Here is a 10,836-nt window from a genome sequence, read left to right on the forward strand (position 1 = left end):
TTTACTAAGTTGTGATATTTTATTTTATTTTCATAAAATAAGAAAAAGGAACCATTTGGGGAGAAAGGAAGAACACGTGAAAAGGGCAAGAGAAGAGAAAGAGGCAAGAACGTGAAACCGGAAAGAGAGCATTCAAGAGATTCATCGAGGTAAGGGGGGGGGACTCTTCCTTTTAGTATCTCTTATGTGATCTTAGGTAATAGGTAGATTGATGTATGGTTTGATTCAATTAGACATTGGGATTGTTAGGTTAGGGTGTTATAATTTGGATTGAATTGATGAAAATTGTGTGAATTATTTGGTTAATAATGGGTTTAAATGATGTTTTGTGGTGTATGATTGAATGTATGATGTTTGTATGCGTGTATATGATGTCTGGAATCGTTTTTGGGTGAAAAGGATGTGAAATCGCAGGGTCTGTCGCAGACTTGGGATTTGCTAAAATCGCAGGTCCGCTGAGAGGAGGGGGGTCTGCTGAGCGAAGGTCCCAACGTAGTTCGCTTCTGTTTGATGTCTCTAGAGGTCCTCTGAGCGGAGGTCTGAAGGAATTCGCTTCTGCCTTGTATCGCTGAGCGAACCTTGCTGTGTGAGAATTTTTCTAAACTTTAAAATAGCGTATCTTTTGATCCGTGAATCCTTTCTTAGTGCCGTTTTGGGCGTTGTGCAAGTAATTGAATGTTCTATATGATGAATGATGAATATGGCAGTGGCCGACTTTATTTCTTTAAAACTCGATTTAATTACTTGATGAGAATTGAACATTGTGTGCATATGAGATAGGTGTGACAATGTATTTGATGTGATAATGAAATGGTTGTGATTATTATTATGATTGTGATGAATGCATGACTATTTGAATGATATTGAAAACATGTACATACTTATTCGGTGATGTGGTGTTGAGATGAGTTGTTCATCGTGATTCGGTGATGTTTTTAAGTATGTTATGTGTGTTTCATTCATTCATATGCATTTGATGATGGATCTCGTTGATGAGTGGATCGTTGGTGGATAATTCCCATTGTGCGGAGATTAGTAAGCAGCCATCGTGTGCCCATGGGGTGTGAGCGATGAGGTTAATCGTGTGCCCATGTGGGGTGTGAGCGATTTGAAGGGGCAGTATCATAGGGAGAAGTCCTGTGAATATGATTCACGAATTTTGGTACCACATGCATAGTGTCAGTTGTGCCATATGCATTTTGTCATAACATGATTGTATGGATTTATGTGTTTTGTGTTTTAATCTATTATCGTGTGATTTGATGAATAATAGATGTGAATCTGAATATGTATAATTGGGTGAACGGTATATTATGATGCTTGTTGATAACACGAAAATACACCGTATTATTTGATTTAATTAACATAGATTATGTCCTTATTTTAATTAATTATATTATTTTATTTTAGTATTATGCTGGTATTCTTATCTTATTGCAGGTATTTAATTTATTTCGAGTTCGAGTGAAAAGTATAGCATTTTGCGAGAAATTACCGGAAAGAAGAAGAAAAATATTGAAGAAGAAAGAAATAGAAGAAGAAAAATAGAAGAAGAAAAATATTGAAGAAGAGAAATAGAAGAAGAAAGAAAAAAAATATATAAAGTGGTGGGGACACCCGTCCCACACCAAAGGGACACCCGTCCCATGGAAGAGAAAGAAAGTGGTGGGGACACCCGTCCCTCACCAAGGGACACCCGTCCCCATATGCCAGGAAAAAGAAAAAAATAGAAAAAAGGGGGACGTCCGTCCCTTAGCAAGTGGCCCCCGCCACTTGTGTTTATGCACTTTTAATTTCCAGATTCTTCTCCACTCAGCGCACACGTTCAGCAACAACTAAATTTCTCCACTCCGCAAAATCTCTCAAGACCGATTCTTCTGGAACTACTTCCATTTTCCCTAAATTTTCTCAAGGAGTTACGGAACCCTCACATATTTAAAGAAGTGGAATCAACATTTGAGAGGTCGGCCGTTAACACCCAGATTTCAATACCGTTTTTCTCTGCCATTTTTCCTTGTTTAGTTTTTAGGCAGAAAATCTACTATGTAAAAGTGATAGTCTTCCACATCGGGGGACTATCACAACTCTAGTCTTAGGTTTATTTTTTTGTATTCATCTTGTATTTTCCGAAGCAAACCTTGCCGGCATTTGTAGAGGATTAGAAGTCATTTAATTCCAGTCGCAGTTTATTTTATTCCAGGTTCTATATTAATTTATTTTTAGTTTCAGTTTTACTGTTATTTTTTTTAATCATGTTTCATTTTATGTTTGATTATCGTAATAGCATGCTTATGTTTAATTCGTTTTTACTTAATTCCATGTCCGACTAAATTGTTTTGAGTCCGGTGTATGAGGACCGTTGTTACCGACGGGACTCATTAGAAAATAATAGGTGCGAACTTATAATTAAAATTCTGTTTTGGTTTTAATTTACAAGTCTAATTTAAATAGCTTTGTCATGAGAGTGAGAGGTTATTTAACACGATTTTGTCACGAGAGTGAGAAATCAATTAAGGTTAGAGCCGACACTGCGAGAGCGTGGGGATCGAACCAGATAGTGGAAATTAGGCAACAAATCTAAATACAGCGAGAGCGCTTTAGATGCGTTTAGGATATTATTGGCTTTCAAAATATATTTCTTAGTTACCGGGCGAGCGAGAGCAAAATCTTGGGATTAGGAAGTATGGCTTTAGTTAATACCGCGAGAGCGTGAGGCGGAGTCTTTAAGTTGATATATTTTACGAAACTAAGTTATATTCGTAATTAGTACCCGTTTTCTATTAGTCCTTTAGAAACGCGGAAATCATATCCCTGCCTCGTTTTAGTATTATTTTTCTAAGTTCATTTATTTCAGTTTTAGTTCTTAGTTTCCCCTAAATTAAATATTCAATAGCCTTAGCTTTACAAAGCAACGATAGATTACAGTAGGTTGACATTGGTCTCTGTGGTTCGACAATCTTTTATATTACTTCGATATTTCCGTGTGCTTGCGGACGCATCAAGTTTTTGGCGCCGTTGCCGAGGACCAACAGTCAATATTATTATTTCGTTGTTGCACCGTATAGATTAAGACATTATTTAAAAAAATATATTAATTAAAATTTTTTTCTATAATCCTAGGTAGATGGATTACCCAAATTTTATCTACAACCCCGACTCCCAACATTTCGAGGAACCACAAGAAATCTATAATCCAAACCTCGAAACATTAATTGGGGATTACAATTCGACACTAGCTTATCCTCAACCGAATTACCTCTACAACTACCAATCTCAACATTTCGAGGAACCACAAGAATTTTATAATTCCAACCAAACCTATCCTCAACCGAATTTCTTCTACGATAACCACAACCAATATTTTGAGGAGCCACAAGATTATCATAAATCCAACCTCAAAATCTTAATGGAGGATTTCATTGAAGCACAAACTCTCTCTAGGCTAGAATCTATGATGACGAAGCACCTTGAGGGAACACAAAACGCAACGCTAACTCCCTTTGAAGAACCTCAAGAATCCCATAATTTTAACTTCGAAACATTAATAGAGGATTCCGACGAGACGCTAACTCACTCTAGATTAGAAGCCATGATGGAGCACTTTGTAGAGACACAAACCGTCCAAAACCAAGAGTTTATCAAACAAAGTCTTCAAAACAACGAAACCCTTAGGCAAATAACCACTATGGTTGAGTCCCTCGCGACTCACAACATGGCATTAGAGACTCAAATCTCCCAACTTGAACAAAACCCTCTAGGACCTTCCCCTGAGGAGCATGTGGATGTTGAAACAACCGTTAGTGAAAAACAAATTGAAATTCCTAAGGAGAGAGATAAAGATATTGAGGAGAGTGATAATGAGATTAAGGAGAGTGATAATGTAATTGAGGAGAGTTCTAGTGAGAAAAGAGTGGAGATTGAGAAAAATCCACCAACACCATCTGAAAGGGAGATTGTCGAAGAGGTAGATAATGAAACACCAATTGTTGTTCCTCCTCCCTATATCCCACCCACTCCTTCCCCGAAAAGTTTTATGGAAGCTAATGTAGAATCCTGATCCAAAAAGTACCTGGAGGTATTGGGAAATATCGACACCAATGCACGCTTGTTTGAAGTCTCCCATAAAAAGAGGAAGTTAAAAGACCACGAAACTAGGGATATCGTTTCTGTTAAGAGGGTAAGATTAGCAATTGAGGTGGTGGATGAAATCACTAAACCCAAATTTGAAAAGCTGATACTTAGGTTTGATCCAGAACCACCACCACAAGTTCAGAAGAATGAACCACCCCACAGAAGAAAGAAAAGAAAAGGTGAGGGATATGTGAGATGGCTCGATAAGTGGCCATGGAAAATGACGTTTGCTAAAAGTTCGACCGAGGAGTCATTCTCGAGAGAACCACCATGAGTGCTTGAACTCTTAAGCTGTCGAGCTATCAACGTTAAACAAAGCGCTGTATGGGAGGCAACCCACGAGTTTTCAGTTTAATGTTTTCCTTTTATCGTTTGAACTTGCAGAAAATAAAATATGGATCGCTTGTTACGCCTCGACCATATCTAGGAGAAAAATCTATAGACGATCATCTCAAAAATGAGCCGGTGCCCACGCACATTTCTCTGAATGTTGCTGCTGGTGGTGACACTGTTGATGAGCATGATAGGAGAAGGTATTTCCTCCAGACGCGGAGCGGATTTGGTCGTGATCGCCCGCCAGTAGCATCCATTCAGGTTTTGTTTTTCCTTTATCCGATTTCTATCAAAACATTGAGGACAATGTTTGGTTTAAGTGTATGGGGAAACATTATCACTTTCTAGTTTGATTTATTTGCTTTCTATTTTATTGCACGTGTTGTCAAGTATTTATACGTGATTTTCAGTTGCCATTCAATTTCCCCATTAAAATTGTAACCTCCAACCAAATTTTTCCTTTTTGATGCAAGGCGCACACACTCTGAAAGTATATAGGTTGTCACTTTAGGCTATGTTAGAGAGACTTGGGAAAGCTTCGATAAAACTGATACCCTTTTGACACCCCAAATCCCCTAAGTATGTGAACCAATTTGAGTACCTACTATGCCGTAACCTTAAGTTTGAGTTTTAAATTAACCCGAGTAGTTTATATTAGCAGTTGGCACCATCTTAAGCACAAACTACGTAGGGAGTCGATGAATATAAGTGAATGATCCCAAAAATTAAAAAATTTCATGCTTTAATAAAATTGAAAATAGGGAATGCTCGAATATAGTTAGGTGACCCTCACCCGGTCACTTAACCCAACGGTTGTGGAACCTACAAAAATATAATAAAATAATCTGTTGTCAGTTGGTTCAGAGGTGTCTGGTGCTGAACTTGGTAGGGCAGACTACGGTCCAATCCCCCACAACTTGCAATTGGGTAAATAAAAGGGGTTACCAAACTTATGTACCAGAATCCCGTGCCTAAGGATCAGAATCACTAACCGACTACTCTATTATGTGCGTGCAAGGATAAAGGGCTTAATGTGATTGCGCTTGAACGAAAGTGGGTGAAATAAAGCAAAAGAAATAGGTTAAGTTATAATAGAATAATTTGGACTGGTTTACATAGGGTGGGAGTTTTTGATCGCGTATTATGATTTCGTGTCATTACGGTGTCCTTGCTCTTGACGTTTAGTACCTATCGGTCTAACATTGGCCTAGAAACCGCGTATGATTAGGACTCGTGTTGTTCCTTTGTTTCAAAAACCACGCTTAATCATTTCTTTTACCGTGTTGGTTAATTGCTTGAGGACAAGCAATGGTTTAAGTGTGGGGGAGTTTGATAACACGAAAATACACCGTATTATTTGATTTAATTAACATAGATTATGTCCTTATTTTAATTAATTATATTATTTTATTTTAGTATTATGCTGGTATTCTTATCTTATTGCAGGTATTTAATTTATTTCGAGTTCGAGTGAAAAGTATAGCATTTTGCGAGAAATTATCGGAAAGAAGAAGAAAAATATTGAAGAAGAAAGAAATAGAAGAAGAAAAATAGAAGAAGAAAAATATTGAAGAAGAGAAATAGAAGAAGAAAGAAAAAAATATATAAAGTGGTGGGGACACCCGTCCCACACCAAAGGGACACCCGTCCCACGTGCTCATGGAAGAGAAAGAAAGTGGTGGGGACACCCGTCCCACACCAAAGGGACACCCGTCCCATGGAAGAGAAAGAAAGTGGTGGGGACACCCGTCCCTCACCAAGGGACACCCGTCCCCATATGCCTGGAAAAAGAAAAAAATAGAAAAAAAGGGGGACGTCCGTCCCTTAGCAAGTGGCCCCCGCCACTTGTGTTTATGCACTTTTAATTTCCAGATTCTTCTCCACTCAGCGCACACGTTCAACAACAACTAAATTTCTCCACTCCGCAAAATCTCTCAAGACCGATTCTTCTGGAACTACTTCCATTTTCCCTAAATTTTCTCAAGGAGTTACGGAACCCTCACATATTTAAAGAAGTGGAATCAACATTTGAGAGGTCGGCCGTTAACACCCAGATTTCAATACCGTTTTTCTCTGCCATTTTTCCTTGTTTAGTTTTTAGGCAGAAAATCTACTATGTAAAAGTGATAGTCTTCCACATCGGGGGACTATCACAACTCTAGTCTTAGGTTTATTTTTTTGTATTCATCTTGTATTTTCCGAAGCAAACCTTGCCGGCATTTGTAGAGGATTAGAAGTCATTTAATTCCAGTCGTGGTTTATTTTATTCTAGGTTCTATATTAATTTATTTTTAGTTTCAGTTTTACTGTTATTTTTTTTAATCATGTTTCATTTTATGTTTGATTATCGTAATAGCATGCTTATGTTTAATTCGTTTTTACTTAATTCCATGCCCGACTAAATTGTTTTGAGTCCGGTGTATGAGGACCGTTGTTACCGACGGGACTCATTAGAAAATAATAGGTGCGAACTTATAATTAAAATTCTGTTTTGGTTTTAATTTACAAGTCTAATTTAAATAGCTTTGTCATGAGAGTGAGAGGTTATTTAACACGATTTTGTCACGAGAGTGAGAAATCAATTAAGGTTAGAGCCGACACTACGAGAGCGTGGGGATCGAACCAGATAGTGGAAATTAGACATCAAATCTAAATACAGCGAGAGCGCTTTAGATGCGTTTAGGATATTATTGGCTTTCAAAATATATTTCTTAGTTACCGGGCGAGCGAGAGCAAAATCTTGGGATTAGGAAGTATGGCTTTAGTTAATACCGCGAGAGCGTGAGGCGGAGTCTTTAAGTTGATATATTTTACGAAACTAAGTTATATTCGTAATTAGTACCCGTTTTCTATTAGTCCTTTAGAAACGCGGAAATCATATCCCTACCTCGTTTTAGTATTATTTTTCTAAGTTCATTTATTTCAGTTTTAGTTCTTAGTTTCCCCTAAATTAAATATTCAATAGCCTTAGCTTTACAAAGCAACGATAGATTACAGTAGGTTGACATTGGTCTCTGTGGTTCGACAATCTTTTATATTACTTCGATATTTCCGTGCGCTTGCGGATGCATCAAGTTTTTGGCGCCGTTGCCGGGGACCAACAGTCAATATTGTTATTTCGTTGTTGCACCGTATAGACTAAGACATTATTTAAAAAAATATATTAATTAAAATTTTTTTTCTATAATCCTAGGTAGATGGATTACCCAAATTTTATCTACAACCCCGACTCCCAACATTTCGAGGAACCACAAGAAATCTATAATCCAAACCTCGAAACATTAATTGGGGATTACATTTCGACACTAGCTTATCTTCAACCGAATTACCTCTACAACTACCAATCTCAACATTTCAAGGAACCACAAGAATTTTATAATTCCAACCAAACCTATCCTCAACCGAATTTCTTCTATGATAACCACAACCAATATTTTGAGGAGCCACAAGATTATCATAAATCCAACCTCGAAATCTTAATGGAGGATTTCATTGAAGCACAAACTCTCTCTAGGCTAGAATCTATGATGACGAAGCACCTTGAGGGAACACAAAACGCAATGCTTACTCCCTTTGAAGAACCTCAAGAATCCCATAATTTTAACTTCGAAACATTAATAGAGGATTCCGACGAGACGCTAACTCACTCTAGATTAGAAGCCATGATGGAGCACTTTGTAGAGACACAAACCGTCCAAAACCAAGAGTTTATCAAACAAAGTCTTCAAAACAACGAAACCCTTAGGCAACTAACCACTATGGTTGAGTCCCTCGCGACTCACAACATGGCATTAGAGACTCAAATCTCCCAACTTGAACAAAACCCTCTAGGACCTTCCCCTGAGGAGCATGTGGATGTTGAAACAACCGTTAGTGAAAAACAAATTGAAATTCCTAAGGAGAGTGATAAAGAGATTGAGGAGAGTGATAATGAGATTAAGGAGAGTGATAATGTAATTGAGGAGAGTTCTAGTGAGAAAAGAGTGGAGATTGAGAAAAATCCACCAACACCATCTGAAAGGGAGATTGTCGAAGAGGTAGAGAATGAAACACCAATTGTTGTTCCTCCTCCCTATATCCCACCCATTCCTTCCCCGAAAAGTTTTGTGGAAGCTAATGTAGAATCCCGATCCAAAAAGTACCTGGAGGTATTGGGAAATATCGACACCAATGCACGCTTGTTTGAAGTCTCCCATAAAAAGAGGAAGTTAAAAGACCACGAAACTAGGGATATCGTTTCTATTAAGAGGGTAAGATTAGAAATTGAGGTGGTGGATGAAATCACTAAACCCAAATTTGAAAAGCTGATACTTAGGTTTGATCCAGAACCACCACCACAAGTTCAGAAGAATGAACCACCCCACAGAAGAAAGAAAAGAAAAGGTGAGGGATATGTGAGATGGCTCGATAAGTGGCCATGGAAAATGACGTTTGCTAAAAGTTCGACCGAGGAGTCATTCTCGAGAGAACCACCATGAGTGCTTGAACTCTTAAGCTGTCGAGCTATCAACGTTAAACAAAGCGCTGTATGGGAGGCAACCCACGAGTTTTCAGTTTAATGTTTTCCTTTTATCATTTGAACTTGCAGAAATTAAAATATGGATCGCTTGTTACGCCTCGACCATATCTAGGAGAAAAATCTATAGACGATCATCTCAAAAATGAGCCGGTGCCCACGCACATTTCTATGAATGTTGCTGCTGGTGGTGACACTGTTGATGAGCATGATAGGAGAAGGTATTTCCTCCAGACGCGGAGCGGATTTGGTCGTGATCGCCCGCCAGTAGCATCCATTCAGGTTTTGTTTTTCCTTTATCCGATTTCTATCAAAACATTGAGGACAATGTTTGGTTTAAGTGTGGGGGGGAAACATTATCACTTTCTAGTTTGATTTATTTGCTTTCTATTTTATTGCATGTGTTGTCAAGTATTTATACGTGATTTTCAGTTGCCATTCAATTTCCCCATTAAAATTGTAAACTCCAACCAAATTTTTCCTTTTTGATGCAAGGCGCACACACTCTGAAAGTATATAGGTTGTCACTTTAGGCTATGTTAGAGAGACTTGGGAAAGCTTCGATAAAACTGATACCCTTTTGACACCCCAAACCCCCTAAGTATGTGAACCAATTCGAGTACCTACTATGCCGTAACCTTAAGTTTGAGTTTTAAATTAACCCGAGTAGTTTATATTAGCAGTTGGCACCATCTTAAGCACAAACTACGTAGGGAGTCGATGAATATAAGTGAATGATCCAAAAAATTAAAAAATTTTATGCTTTAATAAAATTGAAAATAGGGAATGCACCAATATAGTTAGGTGACCCTCACCCGGTCACTTAACCCAACAGTTGTGGAACCTACAAAAATATAATAAAATAATCCGTTGTCAGTTGGTTCAGAGGTGTCTGGTGCTGAACTTGGTAGGGCAGACTACGGTCCGATCCCCCACAACTTGCAATTGGGTAAATAAAAGGGGTTACCAAACTTATGTACCAGAATCCCGTGCCTAAGGATCAGAATCACTAACCGACTACTCTACTATGTGCGTGCAAGGATAAAGGGCTTAATGTGATTGCGCTTGAACGAAAGTGGGTGAAATAAAGCAAAAGAAATAGGTTAAGTTATAATAGAATAATTTGGACTGGTTTACATAGGGTGGGAGTTTTTGATCGCGTATTGTGATTTCGTGTCATTACGGTGTCCTTGCTCTTGACGTTTAGTACCTATCGGTCTAACATTAGCCTAGAAACCGCGTATGATTAGGACTCGTGTTGTTCCTTTGTTTCAAAAACCACGCTTAATCATTTCTTTTACCGTGTTGGTTAATTGCTTGAGGACAAGCAATGGTTTAAGTGTGGAGGAGTTTGATAACACGAAAATACACCGTATTATTTGATTTAATTAACATAGATTATGTCCTTATTTTAATTAATTATATTATTTTATTTTAGTATTATGCTGGTATTCTTATCTTATTGCAGGTATTTAATTTATTTCGAGTTCGAGTGAAAAGTATAGCATTTTGCGAGAAATTACCGGAAAGAAGAAGAAAAATATTGAAGAAGAAAGAAATAGAAGAAGAAAAATAGAAGAAGAAAAATATTGAAGAAGAGAAATAGAAGAAGAAAGAAAAAAAATATATAAAGTGGTGGGGACACCCGTCCCACACCAAAGGGACACCCGTCCCATGGAAGAGAAAGAAAGTGGTGGGGACACCCGTCCCTCACCAAGGGACACCCGTCCCCATATGCCAGGAAAAAGAAAAAAATAGAAAAAAGGGGGACGTCCGTCCCTTAGCAAGTGGCCCCCGCCACTTGTGTTTATGCACCTTTAATTTCCAGATTCTTCTCCACTCAGCGCACACGTTCA

Source organism: Vicia villosa, unplaced genomic scaffold (genome assembly GCF_029867415.1).
Source record: "Vicia villosa cultivar HV-30 ecotype Madison, WI unplaced genomic scaffold, Vvil1.0 ctg.000107F_1_1, whole genome shotgun sequence".
In the NCBI taxonomy this organism is placed as follows: domain Eukaryota; kingdom Viridiplantae; phylum Streptophyta; class Magnoliopsida; order Fabales; family Fabaceae; genus Vicia; species Vicia villosa.